Source organism: Lichenostomus cassidix, chromosome 4, assembly GCF_008360975.1.
Source record: "Lichenostomus cassidix isolate B80296 chromosome 4, HeHo_3.0, whole genome shotgun sequence".
NCBI lineage: Eukaryota > Metazoa > Chordata > Aves > Passeriformes > Meliphagidae > Lichenostomus > Lichenostomus cassidix.
In genome coordinates, this window is record NC_139484.1 from 62,255,113 (window position 1) to 62,274,477 (window position 19,365).

General features: G+C 43.7%; 1 protein-coding gene across 1 annotated transcript in view; it reads left to right on the plus strand.

Moving 5' to 3' along the window:
• ST3GAL5 (ST3 beta-galactoside alpha-2,3-sialyltransferase 5) overlaps positions 1-19,365 on the plus strand; it is a 45,533-nt gene that overhangs the window by 1,410 nt on the left and 24,758 nt on the right. The window lies entirely within an intron of this gene.

Genomic DNA, 19,365 nt, shown 5'->3' on the forward strand with positions numbered 1-19,365 from the left:
TAAAAGAGAGCAAAGGTGACTTCTTTGACAGTGCACCCAGAGAAGAGGCAACCACCCAGCTCCTTCAGCATTGCCTTTCTATATTAATTCTGATTTACAGTGCAGTACAGGTTTGATGAGGCCTGAGGATGCTCCCAGTGGGAACTGGACAGCAGCACTGTGATTGGATGCTGAGCTGGAGGTCCGTGGGGGTGTAATGGGGTGCCCAGAGGGCTGTATGGTGGGAAATAAAGGTCCCAGCCCCCCTGGCTGCAGGGTCAAGGGGCAGCTAAGCAGTGTTTTTCAGAATGCTGAGTTGATCAGGGAGGCGGTTAGAGCATCCTCCACAGAGGCCTGCACTGCTGAGCTGAGTTGTCAGCCAGAGCCAGCCCAACAGTCCATTCCTGCTCCTGTTACAGCTGGTGCCACACAGCCAGGATTAAGCAAGCTACTCATTAATGATGTTTTATAGTTTCCTGGCTTAGATCCCTCGAAAGAGCTGACTGTCCAAATTGCCCTGGAAAAGTTCTAGGTCTGATCACGGAGAGGATGTAGAGCTGTTCCTGTTTTCCTAGGCGCAGCGTGCCCTGCCAGGCTTGGGAAGATAAATGATCCCCCTTGGTGGAGCTGCTTTGAGTCTGGTGGGGCTTGTGGCTTGGTCTGTAGCAACACTGCTGTCATTGTTTGGGTTTTGGAGCCCTGCCTGGCACTACAGACAGAATAACGAGTGATCAAGAAGTAACAGTGGAACAGTAATGCAAACTGCAATAAATACAGAGATGCATTATTAATGGGACATTAAAACCAAAAGGGCAAGTAGAGCAAATCGTATGCTGGCAGTACAACAGCTCTGCAGAAAAATCCCAGGGCTGTCCCTTGGGAAAAAGAAAAAAAAATCAATGCTCTGTGAAACATTTCAATACGTGGTTCTTCTGCTTTCTGTTATACTGTATTTGGTCTGCCTCAGAGTTATTACTGGAAGATGCAGAATTTGAGATGTATTTTAGCTGCAGTAACCTCTTGAGTGTGAAGTGCTCTCAGGGCAGTGCTCTCAACCTGCCACAGAAATCAACTGTGACTTATTGGATCTTCTTTAATTTTGTGTTAAGCTGCAGAACTGAATTTTATGGGAGTAGAAAGACAGCACAGTCTGAATTACTGCTTTTGCAAAGCTCAGGCAGGAGTTTGAGGCTGGACTGAGACTGGTACCATGTGAGGGGCAGGAGCAGGAAGGGCCCATTTCATTCCCTCTTTGCATAAACATCAGCATTGGGGAAAAAATTATGTAATATTACAGTAACTGAAGCTCAGGCAGAAGCTTTTGGCTTTGCCTCGCGTTTTAGGGCTGGTCCAGAGCTCTGGGGAGGAAAGAGCTGCTGAAACAGGTCTTTTAAGATGCTGATGTTTCTACACCTCCACCCACCATGCTACAGATCTGCTTAGTTATCCCTGGTACAGCCAGAGCACAACAAACTCATCTTCCTCCATCAGAGACCAAGATAATGCCCACGTATGTGCTGCCACTGAACAGGCCAGCAGCAGCTGGGTGACAGAAAGGATGTGGAGGGAGCAGACAGGATCTACCCCTTTACCTTCATCACAAGGCTCTCATTGACCCAACTCTTTGCCACCAAGTGGCTTCAAGTCTCTCTGTTGGCCCCTTGAAGCCAAGTTCTCCCCAGGCAGTGCTTTTACAGTCTCTCAGGGTTACCTTCCACTTGCAGACGTTTCGTGGGTGTAGCTTTGGCTTGCACAAACAGTTCTTGTGGCTGAATCTCCAGCCAGGTCAAACCTGACTGTGTCCAGCTTAACTCCATTCCCCTGCTGTGTTCTGGCTTGGGAAACCTCAGTTTCCCAAGAGCCTCAGCCTTGCTTGGTGGTGATCATCCTTTCCAGAAGCCCATGATGGAGTTATCACTCCTGTTCCCTGGGGTTCATGTTGGCTTGTCCAAGTTGCTGGTGGTGCTCTGGGGAGTGTTGTGACCTGTTCTGCAGCCAGGGAGGCAGGGACAGGCACAGGTCACTGCTGCCTTCCCCGTGTGCAGTGTACCTTCTGCCCAAAAGCCTCCTCCCTCTCTTATCTCTTATCCTCCCTCTCTTATAACACTGAAACCTCCCTTCCTTTGTGTCAAATTCAAGGAACTGAAATTAATTTGGCTTGTTTGTGGTTTTTTTCTGTTTCCTGCCAACATCTGTCATACCAAACGGTTTTCACATCAAGCTATTTGAGAGAATAAGCCTCTGCCCATTCATTTTGGGGATGAAATGGGAGACCTGCATGGAGAGTGAATGATCAATGGCACATCCACCTGGTCAGGCCATGGAGTGTGAAGCCAGGCTGGGATTCATCCACTGCAGCTAATCCCAACGTCACAGCCTGGCTGTGCCACAGGGGACTGTGTTTCCCAGGGCCCCTCTGACTGTAAATTGGCAGCTGGGCTTAATTCCATGCAGTCCTACAAAGCCATGTGAGGCAAATATTTTATCCTCCTGGGATTCATGGGTATTTTTTTAAAGGAAATGTTTAAAATGAATCATAGAATCACTTAGGTTGGAAAATACCTCCAAGATCATTGAGAGCAACCTTTGACCTTCTCTATTTTTTCTCAGCTTTAACTGATGACTCTTCTGGTGATAACAGAGATGAATTTATGTCATGTGGTGTTGGGGGAATTCTCTCAGAGTTTCAATTCCTTGAAAACATTTTGGATTTTTTTTTTTGAAAGAAAAAGTTTGTACTGGGATAGTTACCATTAAGGATTTCACCATAAGAACTCATATCATTAAAGGCAGAAAACAAAGTAACCTCAAAAGGTGTTGCCTTTAAGAAATATTATGTTATCAGGTAGCATCAGATTTTGAATATCTGGGATAATTTGTAATAAAAAGAATGAAATACCTAATTTAATTAGCAGTAAAGACCTTGGAAGATTGAAAAGGACACAGGTGAATGAACAGAAGGAAAGAACTAATGATCTGAGTTTCTGATAAGCAAATCAGAAAACCTCTTTTCAATGGAAAGATGGAAATCCAGATATCATAGGTCTTCAAAACAAAAAAGATCAAACCATCAAGTGGGTTTATAGCCATGGGGATATCAGAGGTAGACTGTGTCCTGAGCTGCTTTTGTAGCCAACAACCTCCTGCTGACAGTTTTGACAAAGAGGTTTTGCTATCCATTGCCTCCCTAAGCCACCCCACCCTGTCCACTACTCTTCTGGCTTGGTGGGAGCTGCCAGGAAGGTGCCTTTCCCAGGTAAGGATTACTTATTTTCCTGCTTGGAAAATCTGCTGCTATAGATTTGAATGGCAAATGGTGGCCCAGCCTCGAGAGTTGAGCTCTGGAGACACCACCAGGGTGAAGAAGGTTGATGTCTTCCCTCTCCAAACCCCCCTCATCTGGCTGGGTGGGCCTGGTTCCCCCCGGTCCTCAGAAGTGGCCAGGCCTTTGTACCCAGTGTGAGGTGAGAGAGTTAATGATTACTTGCTAGAGCAAAATGCCAGACCCTGAGGTGAGGTTTCACTGTCTGGGATAAATCAATACATGGAATTTACTTTGGTAACATCAGAGAGGGCTGCAGTGCTCTCCATAGCATTGGCCAGAGAGGGGACGGCAAGGGCTGGAGGACCCCAACTGAGATGTCCTGAATTCCCAATGACCCTCAGTCCTGATACCTCTGTGCCTTCTTTAGTGTCCTCCTTGAAACGTTTCTGGCTGCATCCCCATCCTTCCCACCACCTCTCAGCATGCTACCCATGACCCAGGCATCACTTTCAGTGAGGTCTATCTCCCTTTTCTGGGCTGTGAATCAACATGTGCCAAGGATATCATGGATGTATACCTGACTCACCTGAAGCTGATTTAGCCCTCACTGCTTTTCATGAATTAAAACCCCAATGCCCAAGTCTTTCCACCTGTTTGTTAGAGCTGTTTGAAATCACCTCCTAGGCCTAAAATGGGCTGGGGACAGGACAGGGTTTGCAGAGGCTGTTTTTGCAGATAAATCAGGCTTTAAACAAAAAAAAGGAAGATGTGATGGGGATTTGATACTGGCTTAATACAGGGCTTAAATGCCAGTGTTGAGTTTGGGCATGGCATGGGTGGTGCTTATCAGGGAGAAGGAAGGAGAAGCTGAAGGGTAGGAAAGTACCTCTAGAAAGGGCTCTCTGCTCCCACTTCCTCACTGCTGGTCTGCATCCTGATACCAGCAGCTGTGTCAACTTTTGTACCTTACTATATATATATATATAAGTTCTTTATACATATATGTGTATATTATTCAATACTCTTTCAGTTGTGCCTCAGTCAGGGTTTCACTCTGCTAAACCCAGCTGCAGTGAGCAGAGGGTTGATCAGAGCCAGCCCAAACCCCCCACCTCGCTTTGCAAGTGTGTACCAACCAAGCAGAGCAAAGGGCAGGAGTGCACCAGAGCTGCTTCTCCTCCTCCTCTCAGTGGGGCTGTGTGCAGCACAGCAGCACCCCTGTGCTGCTTACACCCTTGCAGTGCCCTTGAGATGTCCCCATGTGTGGCAGGCTTCCTTGGAGAGGGGCTCCACAGCTCTAAATAAAATCTACCTACTCCTTCCCAGCACACGGAATAGAATCACAGAATCACAGATGAGGGTTGGAATCCTAAGACTTTTAAAGGTTACCTAGTCCAAACCACCACAGTGAGCAGGGACATTCTCAACTAGATCATGTTGCTCAGAGCCCCATCCAACATGGCCTTGAATGTTTCCAGGGCTAAGGCATCCACCATCTTCCTTGGCAACCTGTGCCAGTGTTTTATGGCCTTCATTGTGGAAACTTCTTCCTTATATCTAATCTAAATTGACTCTCTTTTAGTTTAAAACAATTACCATTACCCCTTGTCCTGTCAGTGGGGACACTGTGAGTAGCTGACAAAAAATTACATCTTGTACACAAAACTGACAACAAACTACAAATGAGCAGGCAGAATTTGGAGCCCTTCTCACTTCTCAGGAGCAGTCCCTAATTGCACAGAGCTAGCACTTTGCTTCCCCTTCCTATTCCAATCTGTCTACTTGTTCCTCATGCTGTGCTCCCATGTTTTGCTCCAGGCAGCAGGTAGGAGAGATGGGAAGCAGCTGAGAATTTCTCCTGGGACACTTTATGGTTGGATTCTGCCAGGTGCCAGCTCTGCAACATCAGGCAGTTTGCACTCAGGCTTAGGAATATAGTGAGGACAATGATGGGCTATTTGTACTGCATCATGCTATTTTTAAAAGCCCTGCCCCTAAGCTGATATACAAACCCTTTTTCCCTATGGCTGTTAGAAAAGAGACACATGCTGCCTTCTCATGGATCCTTCCTCTTTTTAAAATATATATTTTTTTAAAAATTCTCAATATGGTCCCTTTTTGTTTGCAGAAGCATAACAGGTTATCTCCTAACTATGGTCTGACTGTATGTATATGTATATATATATATGTGTATGTCAATACACACATTTTTTAAAGCATCACTTCAACTTTTCATGAAAGATTGAGATGTAAATAATATTCCTGAGGAAATCAGAATAGAAGCATTGGACCCAGCAATCCAGCTTTAAACAAACTGTGCAGCTCTGAGCATGAGTACAATTATGCATATAAATACAAATAACTAAAAGACTTCCCAGTAATGAAGAAGTTAATCACAGTGATTTCTTTGCAGAGCAATAACTGTTCATGCAAATAATCTCCTTGAAATTTGCCTGAACGCCCGCCAGCTCAATTGCTTTGACACTGTGTGCAACAAGACAATTTATTGATGGTGCCTTTGCAAGGCTGGGGATGAGCAATTGTGCAGCACCTGAGACTGATGTCCTCATGGCACTGCACATGAGGTTGTCTTTAAATACAGTTGGACTAAGGGGCAAAGGAGGAATTTCCTTGGACAAACTAATGCTGTGGCTTTTCTGGCTCTGCCAAGGATGGAAAACCAGAGCTTTGCATTGGAAAAGATGCATCTGAGTGACGGAAAGCTATGGAAAATGTGATTTATGATGAGGTTTAAATGTTGCAGCTGGGAAGTTTGGCTGGGTGTGGAGAACAACTTGATCCAACCACCAAGAGAGGAGAGATAAAAATCACACAGAGTATTTTTCTCAAACACTTATTTGGCTGGGAATTCAAAACCACCACAGTTCTGGGTTAAACAAATTAATTATTGACTCTCTGTAAGGAAAGGCTCCTTCTCTGGTGTGTCTGCATTCATTGGAAAAACACACACCTGAAAAATCATGCAAAATTTGACCTAGGAAACTCTGGCTTCCCTCCCCAGTTCCAGATTTGATATGAAATGCCCAGCCAGAGGCAGATGCAGCAACCTCTCACTTCCCCTGCAGCTCATTCATCCTTTGGCCCAAGTATCAGGTGAATGATTTCCCAAATTCCCATTCCTTTCCCACACAGACTTCTTAACAGCTGCTGAGCACATGAAACTCAATCCTTGCCCTTTGAGCATCCTCCACCCTGGCAGCAGCAGCAGGGCTCTCACCCAGGCACTCCAGGCTTTGCTTTTGGAGGACATTGGCAAGAAACAGCTTTGACCCCAGAAAAGGAAACCATTTCACACCCAGCGACCATTAAACCAAGGAAATCCTTGCCACAAGATATGTCAGTGATGAAAAGTCTAAGGGGTTTAAGAAGAGATGAGGCCAGTTCATAGAGGGCAGGGCCCTCAGGAGCTCTGGGGCCTGCAGGTCTGCTCACAGCTTCTGCTTCAGGAAATCCTTCCATCACTTATTGCCAAGCTCTGTGAAACAATAACAGAGAAAGGATCACCCTCTACCTGCCCTGTTTTTTTGTGGCACTGTTGGAAAGTTATCCTGGGCTATGGACGTTTTTGACTAGACCACCCCATGCAGGTATTTTTCTGGGGTTTCCAGATGAAACCTGTGCCTGAGTCTGTCACGTGTGGCTACTTGAAGCCGTGGTGAGGAGACATCAGGACGATTTCATGGTGATGTTTTATAACTGTTTGATACTGGCATGGGTAACTGGTTCAGGGCAATTCCAACTCAACACCAAAGCACACCAGCAAGGGTTTCCATTTTATAACACTGCTCATCTGCACAACAGTGGTGTCAGGGAGCTGCTCCTGCCAAACCCTACCCAAACCAAATGCAGTCCCTATGCCTTGCACCACCACAAAAACCCAAAGCCTTTTAAGTCAAGAGGTTGTTTCAATCTTTTCTTTATCTTTTTTTAGTCTTTGGCCGTTGATGCTGACAGTGTTGCAACACAAGGAACTCTATCTTTGCTCAGTGGTTTTGCTTCCCAAAATGCTACAGCTCTGGGGTGAGGTGAGCTTTCACAAGGATGTCTCTGTGCTGTGATGTCCTGCCTTGGTCTCCCTTTCTGATTCTGGGGAACATGACCATGTTATGGATCCTTGTAGCCAGCCATGGGGTTTTCCTGGTTTTTTGAGCCTTCCCCTTGATGACCGCTGTGATTTTGTCTTGCTCCAGGGCCCAGTGCAGGCTGTTATTTCACTGACTTCCTTGCCTAAACTGCTGGGTTGGGACACAAGTGCCCCAGAGTGCCTGCTCAGTGATCCTCACAGCTTCTCCTCTTCACCACCCTCATCTCCGTTCTGGCAGGTTTAGCTACTCAGAAATGCCATTGCCATAGTCACACCTAGCTTGAGGCAGGAGGTGGAAAAAATGGTCTCTCTCTTTCCTCCAGTCTGAAGTATTCTTCCTATTTAGGTTTTGTGGTCAGGGTGCTGGGTTATCCCTTGCAGTGGAGAGCTGAATTTAGAGTCAGCACTGTGTGATGGTGTTCCTTGCCTCTGGATCCACCATCCAATGCAGTGCTGGGGAGGAGCTGCAGAAGCAGGCGATTCTGGAAGTTCTTTTCCCCTTCTTAAAGGCCCTATGGCTGCTTTTGGCGTCAGGTCTGTCCCTCACCGACTAACTGTGCCTTTAGGCTGTTGGCAGTAAAACAGTGTACAAAGCAGGGTGGTTCTTGCTTCAACAAGTGTCTCGGTGGAGCCAGGAGAGCGCTGTGCAGAGTTACAGGCTAGTGCTAAGGCTGCTGACTCTGGGGTAGCTGGCAACACCTCCAGCAAGCCTCCCCTCAGAAACAAGAGACCAAACCCAGCCAGGCTGGAGTCTAAGGCAGCATGGTGGAAAACGCTGTTTTCAAATTCAGCTGATTGAATCCCCAGCACACATGTACGCTCCAGCACAGCTGGGCTTAACAAAACCATAAATTTAGACCATCTCACACCTGGCCATAAGAAATGAGGAATTGATGACTGAATGAATTATTTTGCTCTTTTATCCCATCTAGACTCTGATCTACGTTAACTAAACCAGTCAGTGCAACTTTTCTAAATTGATTTTAAATTGACCTAATTAAAGCAGTAAGAGTACATAATGTAGATGTACTTAACCCAATATAACTGTTCCTTAAATCAATTACAGTAGAATTCAGTAATTTGCAGGCAGGAGCTAAAACAATTTAAGAAAGAGGGGACAGGTTCAGAATCCTTGCAGTGCAGGTACACTGAAGACCTCAGAGGAATGGGGAACACACTGGTGCAAACTACCCATGGCTATAGCTGCAAATATCACCTGAGCTTCCCATCTGAGTCTGGCTTCAGCTCACCCCATGTCTTCTGCTGCTCTTTCTTTATCATTAAAGTGGTCTTTAGTGCTTTAATGAAGGGCTTGTTTTTCTTTTCCCCCAGAAAGGAGAGAAGGAGTGAAGGTACGTTAACTTTTTTATAATTTTAAGCAATGTTGCTATCCCTGACTAATAATTGATGTTGTTAATCAGTAAAATCAAAATTATCATTACATGGCAGTGAGTGGGCTTGATGGGTGAGTTGTCTCCAAACCACTAAGGCTTCATTAATTAGGGTTTAATAAGTACATTTGCTGAGGGATGGATCTGAGTTACAGAAGCTGAAGGGATGGGGAAATCCTTTCTGTGTTGCTCCACCCCTCTGAAAGTGGCAACTCCATCACTCATTGCCTCCTGGTTCCTTTGATGGACTGAATTCTTCTCCAAGTGGTCCATAAAGGCACCACCTCCAGTTGCCTCCTGGCCTCTTTCCAGCCAAGTACCAAGTCTCTCTTCCAGAAATCAGGAAGATAAACCAAATGAGAGGGAGAAGTGGAAAAGCAAGCAAGGATTTACTAAGAAGCCAAGTATGGGGAGATAAAGCCCCAGGGGAAATAGAAGCAGGGAATGATTGAGGAGATGGGAACAGGCACTGGAACACTCCATACAGACACCAAAAAGACATATCTGCTGCTGCTCTCGGCAGGAAAGCACCTGAGCAGATAACCATGGCCAGCACGAGCCTTCAGACCATGCCCATGGTGATGAACCAGAGGTATAGCAGGCAGAGCATCTCCAGATGCAGAAAGGAAACCTTCTTGTGAAACCATGTGGGAAGAAGTCACCTGGGAGACACTATTAAGGGAGGATAAGAGTCAGCAGAGCTTTTTACAGAACCAGCACTGCTGGAGGGATGAGGATATGTGTCTGTTTGTGCTGCTATCAGAAACAATGCCAGGTCATTGTGCAGTCAGTTGAACAAGGTCTTGCTACAGAGAAAACAGGTTCTGTGAAGCTTTTTTTTTGCATGAAAAAAGGGAACAGAGGGACAAGAAAGTGGCAGTGAGTCACTCTGCTGCTGTTGCCAGGGAAAGGGGGATTTAAGGAGCAGGGTGGTCGCTGCAAGTCTGGTTGCTCAATACACCTGGTCGACAGGCAAAGCGTGGAAGGAGAAAGTAAACACTTTCTGCCTGACCTGGGTGCTGCTTCCATTGTAGAGCATGACACATCAAGCAGGCTAAAGGCCAACAGAAGGCGTGTCCAGAAAGCTGCTGGCAGTGGGGCCAGACACACACAGTGCAGAGCAGAGCCAGGTGCACTGTGCAGGCTGGGAAGCAGAGTGATTAATGTAGGAGACACACACATGGCAGTAAAACCAGAGGGATGCTGCCAAGCTGTGAGGAGAAAGTAAATCACATCAGGAAGGTGAGAGTTTTTGTTCCAGTTGTGTACTGGAATCTCTTCATGCATTCTTTCAGTGCTGGCAGACACAAAAAGTAGCTGTAGATAAGCCAAAATTAAACATCAAAGAACTGTGTGTGCCCTACCTGGCAGGTCTGAACAAAATAAACTCTATCCTTAATGATAAAGATAAGCCTTATTCCTGAATTATTTTTCTTATTATTACCAATAACTGTTGAGGGACAACTGTATTTCACAAGGTGCACCACTGACCTTAGGGATGCCACATCTTGCCCTCAAAATGGGGAGCAGAGAAGGATCTGGCCACCCATATGCTGAGCATCAGGTAAAAGCAAGTTTAAAACAATGACATGATCATTGGTATTAGATGACAAACCAGTCTCCCAGCTAGGTCTTGTTGCTGCAAATGCTTTTGGCAGTGTCATTTTAAGCTGACAACTGGAGGAACAAGGAGACTGGCTTGTCTCAATTTGCTACGGGATGGCTGGAGAAAAGTCACTTAAAGGGACATGTGCAATACCATTTTTAGTGTGTTATCAGTGATGAAGGGTTATAAAATTTTTAAGTCTTTGTCTTGTTTTCTTTTTCTTAGATGACCTTCGTTTAATGAAAAGCAATGGCAGATTTACTGCAAAACAAATTGTAATCATTAGAAGTTAAAAAGAAAATAAAGTTGCTGCTCTCAGGTGCTAAAACAAGACCTATACCAACAGCCATCATCTTTACCCAGCCCATCTCGGGGGTTATGAATCTGGTGCTGAGTTTTCATGGTCTGAGACTTCAATGCAAAATCCTCTTTATCCCACCTTCATCCCCAGTGAAGGATGGGATGGCACAAGCAGTGTCAAACTGTGTAATTTGCAAAGACAGGAAGCACTAAGGGTACTTACACTGAACTAGATTACATCTTCACCAGACTTTTTAGAAGAGTTTCTGCTGTATTAAACTCCACTTTTTTTACTAGGGGTAAGGGGTAAAGGTGGCTGGTAAGCAAACTGAGCTCTGTCTTCTTACCACTAATTAAATAGCAGCAATATTGATTGAAAAGAAAGTAAAAAACCTCATTTTCCAAGAGAGTTATCCACCTTTCTCTTCATATCTTTCACCAGAAGCAATAAACACTTACCCTCCCCAACATAGGGTAAGTGATCAGAAATATATAGATAGGCATGTAATAACCAGAGAATACAATTACTTTATCAGTGACATTTATAACTCTAATCTGATTTAAACAGCCATATTCTATTGCTCTTCTGTGTGTTTTGGAAACTGGTGTGGTTTGCAAATAGTCTCCCTATGAACTCAGATTAATTTTTACATCTCTGTTTGCTGCTGTTGAAGAAGAAAAGCTGTGATGAGGTGACTCACTGTCACACTCATGCATGAGCCATCTGAAACATCCCATTTTTTCATCTCCAGTTCTGCAGATCTCTGTTCCTGTAATTACTTAAGTTAGCTTTTTTTTTTTGTTTTTTTAGTTTTCTTTTCCACGCTAGTCTTTTAATACTGTTCAGCCTTGCTCAAGGCTTAAGGTAAGGTCTGTGTATCTACTTGCTTGACCTTGTTTATCTGAAATTTGATGCTGGTTTTTCTTCAGGTTCATCTGACCCAGCCTCCAGGCCTCCCACAGTGATGTGGATATTTGAGCCAGGCGTTCTGGACTTCCTATGGGAAGCAGCCAGGAGAAATAGGCATGTTTAAGGTAGGATTAACCCTCCTTCATGTAGCAAGGTCTGCAGCAGGATCATAAGACCCCCTACAGTATTAGTAGGAGCCCCACAATCAATGTATTTGCATCAAACATCTCCTAAATTCAAGGAGGACATTTGCAATGAATTTTATAGTGTCTTTTCATTACTGGCTATGGTAGACATGTTTGTCAACATAACCACAGCAAGTGCAGTCACTGCTGGGGGATGGTACTCCAGCAAACTCTCTGGGAGAGCATCCCACCAATATTTCACTCAAAATAAAAGTCACACAAAACATCTTTTCATTTAAAGACTCAGCTTGGCCCCTCTGGCCACAGTGGTGGTGAATGTCCTCAGTGCTTGCTGTTCATTATGAAACAGAAAATTAGGATAGTAAGCAATTCTGGATTTCCCCTGAAGCCATTTCTCCCTTGTGCTTTTTAATGCATTGCTCTCTCTCTTATGTTTTTAAACTAGTAAACTTCAGAACAAGAAGTATTTAATAGTGACATAAGTGCATTTCCATTTGGGGAGGGAAATAAACTATAATGATGTCAGAATGTTTACACTAAAATGTTTGTGGCTTTTCCTGGTAGGATGCCTCTGCGAAAGGAAACCTCATGCAAACAGAAAAGTTCATACCCCTAATTAAAGCAGTTATAATCTTTACAAGGGATTACAACACCAAAGGCCAGGCTGACATCCCTGAGGTCCTACTGACAAAGCTTGCTGCCTGTTGCCTTGCTTCCAGCTGTGCCAGAAAACCTCCTTACAAGTGAATTGGAAGCACTTTCAGAGGCAGAACCGCAGTGTCATTCAGCTGCTCCAGTGCCTGTTCTGCTGCAGTAGCAGCAGTGCAGCAATGCTGCCATGCCTTAGCTCTGCTCTGCTTGAAGTGCTAAACTCCACTGTAGGCCTAAAAAGGGAATTCTTTATAAAAACTAACTTTAGGGCTAAGAAAGACCTCACTGGTCTCTAATCAGAGGAAAGAAAAAAGTCTGTGAAGGGGCATTTAAGTGACCAGTCTCTCCTCTGGATTAATATTTTCAAGAGGTTTTGCAAAGACTTCTCTTTCTGCTACCATTCTCAGCACACTGATTCCTGGCCAGTTAAAGTCTCAGTTCAAAATCAAAAAGGCTTGGGTTGACCTTGGGTTGCATCCCAGGGAAGGAAATGTCTTGGCTCAGCTCAGATTGCCACGGCAGGAAGTGCTGTGGGCACCATCAGAGAGATGGGAATTGCTGTTGGGATAAAAGGGATAATGGGCAAAAAGGGAACATGGCAGCAATGCTGGTGGAGGGGATGATACTGCAGGGGAGAAGGAAAGGCCAGGAAAAGCCCTGGTTCCTCTCTCTGACTTGGTGCTGTGATGCAGGGCAGGGATGGGCAGCCCTTGTGGTACAGTACAAGAGACTCTGTGACATCCTCTGCTATCTGCAAGGCAGAGAGCTCTCAGCAAAGCAAGGCAATGTGAACTGGTGCAACATTCACCTGCTCCAGAGTACATCAGTCCATCCTAAGTATTCCCCATGTTCCTGTAGAACTGCTGTCCTGTAGATGTCAGCTCATGGAGATGACGTGTGTTACTATGCAAGGCTTAAAAATAATATTCAAGCAAAGTGAATGAGAGTTGGTTTTTTTTTAATAAGAAACAATGCAAAAATAACAGAATATTTCTGCTTGTTTTAAAACACAGCATGCTTCTCACAAATTATTTTGATGGTTTCTCACTCAGCACACCCTTGAAAGCAAAGACTAAACCTGCAGTATTTCCTCTTGGTCTGGCCACAGAGCTGTATTGTACTGCTGCTTCACTGAGGCAGCATCTGAACACCCAGGAGCTCACAGCCTTTAGCCATGTTGTCTCAGCAACAAACCTTGAAGCAGAGAGTGTTCAGAAACAACACACATTCCAAAGATGCCTTTTTTTCCAGAACAGAAATAAAAACAAAGGGGAAACAAAAATAGAAAGAATAGACAATGCAAATTTAAGTCAAAGTGAAAACATACAGATGGAGCATCCAAAGCATGGAGAAAGTCCAAAGATGCCTCCAAGCTATCCTGCAACTGGATTTTCAGGTTACATGCTTTTGCAGGAAGACTTCTCTATAAATTTATTACAGTGTCAAAACCACATAATTCCGCTTCTTCATCTGAAATGCCACATCTTAAGCAAGTCATTTGGCAGCAGTGGGAAGAGTAAAACTGGCATGTGCTGGCTCAAGGCACTTGGTTTTGAGCTGGCTCACCAGCCTAGCTGGCAAATAACGCTCCTCTCCGCTTTCAGTGCTGATTTATCCTGGCGCAGGCACAACCCTGGCACAACTTCAGTGTTAATAGCGAGTGAGCGTTATTCAACATTTGTACTTTTCTAGGAAGAGCAGCTTCATTTCTGCTCTCTGGATAAGACATCTTCCACTCGTAGGAAGTGTTGATGGTCTTACAGCAGTGGAGAGGATGACAGGTGAGTCCACCCTCCAAAGGGGGGGTCCTGGAAGCACTGCTGAGCTCTAAATACCCAACTCTGAATGCTCACCTTGCCTCCTACCTCTGTATTTCTAGGGCAAGACATGGGCACCCACTGGTCCTTGCTGCAATATCCCCCCAGACTTACAGAGAAAAAGTGGAAGGAAGTTCTTTACCTGAAGCTGTTGAACCAAAATAATCTGATTTAACGACTCGGAGTCGCCTGTCCTGATGAGTACTTCTCAAAAGCAAACCTGAGCCTGAAAATGGGGGAAAAGAAAGAAATTACTAAGGAGATGGTTTGGACCTGCACAAAAGATGCTCTGGTCATGACTGACCTACACATCTGACCATATGATGGCAGACAGTTGGGTCCCAGACCATGCTGCCCTTGCTGAGCTTGGCACAAGTGGGAACTGGAGACATTTGCTGGGTCAAATCTTTGAGAAAATAGCCTTTTTTCTGGAGAAGAGGGATCACTTATGGGATTTCTATGGCAGGTATATGAGATGTGTCAACACTGCCCAGGGCAGCATTAATAGTCCCATGCTCTCAGAGCTTGTGTCCTTCCCCTCTGGGTACCAGAGAGCAGCCTCACATCTCTACAGTATCAAAATGAGACTGTTCTGATCTGTCCCTCACACAGTGAGGGACATCTTGCCTGTTCTTTTTCAAGCCTTGTAATTGTTTTGTCCTGCTCTGATTTCTATGATGGCACAGTAAAACTGTGTGCTGTGCAGAGCATGCTTTATTTAATTCATTATGCAGTTCAGAGAAGATCCTCAGCAGATCCTCAAAACCCTGTATAAACTCTTGACATGGCCAGACACTATTTATTCACAACATAACACACACCAGGACCCTGTCTGCCTGTGGCACATTGTCAAAATATGCTCTTCACGCTTTCTGCAGCTGAGAAAAGCCTTGATGGGTTCTGGTAATTGCTCTTGCATCTGTCAGGCAATGCTAAATCAGCTCTTTTCTCCTCCTCATTACTCCTTTGGGCTTACAGAAAGCAGCGAAAATGCAACACATGTCAACAGAATCAGACATGTTTGGGTGTGTTCGGTTGGTTGGAGGTCAATGGTCAATCTTCAGTGTCTCACATAAGCAAAAATGCTCCTCTTCCCAAAGCAAAGGCACAGACTTTGATCTCAGGACACCTCCTGGGACCTGCCCTGAAGATGTACCTGCAGTTCAGCAGTTGTAGTACTGCTGCTCAGTTATGCATTATATATGTCATGCCTAGACAGAGTTAACTTAAGACTTTATATTAGGTAAAAACACTTTTGAGAGAGCATACACTAACGCAATCAATGGCTTCTATCTTCTGCTCAGTTTTCCAGACCTTACTGCTGCCTGAAAAGAAGTCCTTCTGGCCCTGAGGTAGAGCTAATAAAGAACTTCCCTTTTCTACAACAGCTTTATATCCACATCAGTGTGACAGTGTTTGTGCCAGGCAGCTGTAGCCTTAGTGCAGTTCTCCATTTTATCCATTTGCTGTCTGTGGCAGCTCAGCCTTACTCACAGCAAGTTGCCATTCTGCTGCTCACATGAAGGAAATATCTTTTGCCTCTGGCTCATCTGGAATACTGCTCAGGCAGCAGCAGTGCTCTTGAAGGCTGCCAAGAGGAAGAGACAGGAGGTTTCTCATAATCACAGCCTCGTCAGACTCTTCCTTTTCACTGTTCCAATCACCGCAGATCTGGTTTACCTCAAGCAAAGCCACAGTGAAGAGTGATGGTTTTCTCACCAGTGCTTTTTAGTTATTCACAGCAGGCTGAATCAGTGAAGACACTGGTTCTGCTTTGCAAAGTTGGTACCCCAGATTGGCTGTATTTTGTGTGTCTGAGCATAGGCATGAATGAACACAGGTTTGCCATGACTTAGCTGCAAGATACTAATCTATGCCATTTAAATGTACACAGGAAAGGATGAAGGTGAAGCTAAGGGATTGCTTGAGAGATCAGATTGCAGCCCTCCAGTACCTGTGTGGAGGTCACTGAGAAGAAGGAGGCTTCTCCTGGGGGTCCATGTTGGGATGATGAAGAGACAATGGGCATCAGTTGAAACACAAGAGGTTCTGATCAGATATAAGAAAAAACTTTTTCACTGTGACAACACTCAAGCAGTGGGGCAGCTTGCCCAGGGAGGTTGTGCAAACTCCGTCCTTGGACATTTTTAAGTCCCAGCTGGATAAGATCTTGAGTAACTTGGTGTGACCTCAGAGCTGACCCTGCTTTAAGGAGACTGGAGAAGAGACCTCCTGGAATCCATTCTAACCCAAATAGCCATATGATTTGAATCTATGTAATTTATCTGCAGAGTTGCTTATCTACAAAATGGTAAACAAGGTGCCTAGAAAGTTTGCTAAACTGATAAAGAGTGGCACAAAATAGAGTGTGGTCTGTGGTGTGTACATACTTCCTAATCAACAATTCTTTTTTTTAGGTCCCTGCTTCAGATATACCAAAGTTCACAGAGGATGCGCTAAGCAAACAGTGTGATAAGAACCACAGTGTTGAAATTTAAACCAGCAGGCATTGAGTGCTTATTCTTCACTCCAAAGAAATCTACTAATTTGCCTAAACAAAATTCAGGAACAAAATGACAAATGGTATCAGTGAGTTTTACTGCATTTTAAAGATGACTGCTACAGAAACTGCAGAGGAATTAGTAATGTTCTAGAACAAGAAAGCTAAAATTCACTTAAATACAAAAGAAAGCTTGCCAAACGAATTACAGACTGTTCTTTTCACTCGATGTTTTAGATTGATTCAGTTTTCTATTTTAATTTGGACATTTCCAGACAGGGCTGGGGCAAGGGAAAAAGAAGGAGAAGAAGGAAGCTAGAAAAGTCTTTTTGACTCAGGCTGCTATGGTATCATTTAATATTCTGGAAGTGGCAGACCACAGATAGTCTTGTGGCCATGGTACACTCCCTGGCCAGCTAAGCCACAGAGGAGAAGCTGTGATAACCTCCAAAAGCTGTTTGTCAGAGTGGGCTGGATGCTTCTCTCCTCACAGACTGCTTCACTACATATGCTCCTCTCAGATTTGTTAGAAAAACTCTTAGACATCTACAGGATCATAAAATGATTTAAGGTTACACTTGCTCTCTGTTACTAATGCTTTGTGGCATTAGGTAACTGCTTAATTGAGCATTTAGAAAAGCATTAATATATTTTTCTCTGCAAATGCATTATTAATATGTACATTACAATCTCTGCTATTAAGGCTTTGTACAATTATTAATAGACTTAAAACACCATGAACTGCATGAAAATACTTTATGCTAGGAAAAAGAAACTCAAAAGGATGCAAATCATACCTTATCTACCATCATTATAAATTAAGTATTTGTATTGATACTACTTCACTCCAACAGTCTAAAGCCTGCCTGCACCAGTTAAAATGGGAAATATGAATATTTTTATTGTTTCACATTAATTCACAAGGCCAGCTTAGATGGCTGAAGAATAACAAACTGCTCTGCATCCACCCATTTAGACCACTGACTTCCCTACCATACAAAGTATTGTTTCACTCCAGAGCAGCACACTACCTATAACATCACTCCTTCCATGTAGCTTGTATTTAGGATTGCACTGGCAACTTGCATTCTCCCAGAAGTGAGAAAGGTATTGCACCTACAAGTGTTAATTTGTTTTTAATGCTTCTGGGAAGAACACATTAAAGATTTAATGAGGGTTTTTTTTTGGTGTTTTTTTTTTTTTTTTAATAATAGGCAGTGCCAAAAATGCATGCGTGCTTAAATATAGTACTAAACCCAGTGAAAACTGTGAAAGGCAAAGACAAAAGGGAAGTGCAGAAACCCTACACAATTAGTTAATGACCAGAAATAGTTTGAGGAGATTACAACAGCTGGATGATCTGGGGCTGGGAAGTAAAAATAATCCTAAATCTATAAAAACATATTGATTTGAATGAAAGCTCCACTCAGCACAGCAGTTTCTGACAGAGGTTGATAAGATGTGAGTAGGAAGACAGAAAGAACAGGGCAAACACGTTTGGTACTTCCCCAAAATGTCTTTCCAGCTCCAGCAACTTACAAGTCAGGAACTTGCTGAGTTAGATCAAGAGTCTTTAATGATTCTCCAGCTGCCTTTTAAGCCCATGCAAAGTTTTGGTACCCACTATATCCTGAAGCAAAGACTTCTGGCTTAACTATAGACTGAATGAAACTTTATCACCTCTTGTTTGTTTTGAACCTTCCTAGTTCGACTTTAATTTGCTATACCTCAGTTCTTGTGTCTGATAAGTTAGTGAACAGTCTGGATTCCTGGTCCTTATTTGGATCTCTGAAGATTTTTACATGGACTTTGAGATATCTCCCCTCCACTGCAGATTGAAGAGGCCCAGTTGAGTCAACTATGACCACTTTGGAAGCCCTCCTACTATTTGATAACTTTATTGATTTTTATAAATTTCTTCTAGTTTTACCATACTATTTTTGAGATAGGGACACTAGAACTGCACTGGCAATTAAAGATACAGGTGCAACAGGGCATTTTTAATCTCTATTTCTCTCTTAATAAATTTTAACAATAATCTTAATAGTTCTCAATTTCCATTTTGATTACTGCTGAGCATCACAGAATCACCTCTCATAACCTCAAGGTCTTCTCACTGGTAAAAATCAACTCAATCAAATCAGTATATATGCAAAATCAGGATTGTTTTTTTCTCATACGTCAACCTTCCATATTTATCAGATTTTAATTTCATCTGACATTTTACCATCAACTCTATCAATAACATAAAGTCATTCAGTTTTTCTCAGCTAGCCCTACCCTGAATATCTTATTATCATCAGCACATTTTGAAAATCAATATCTACCTCCATTTCTATCAGTTATTTGTTTGTGCTTCATATCCATTAGCAGCCTTGTTTTTTACTTCCTTTGGGGAGGAATCTTACTGATTGCATTTGGAAACCATCACAGACAGTAAACTGAATCTTCGTGGTCCACGAGCTTGTTGACTTCTTCAAAGAAAGCTTTTCTGAGACACTAATTTTCTTTTAAAAAGTCATAATAACTTTCCTTAATGTGTCATCTTCTCCACGTGCCCAGTAAGTATTTTCTGTTCTTCAGAATAATTTCTACTAATTTGTCTAGCAAGGACATCAGGCTTCCAGGTCTGCAGCTTCCACAATCTTGTCCAAAATCTTTTAAAAAATCTAGTGTCACATGAGCAACTCTCCAG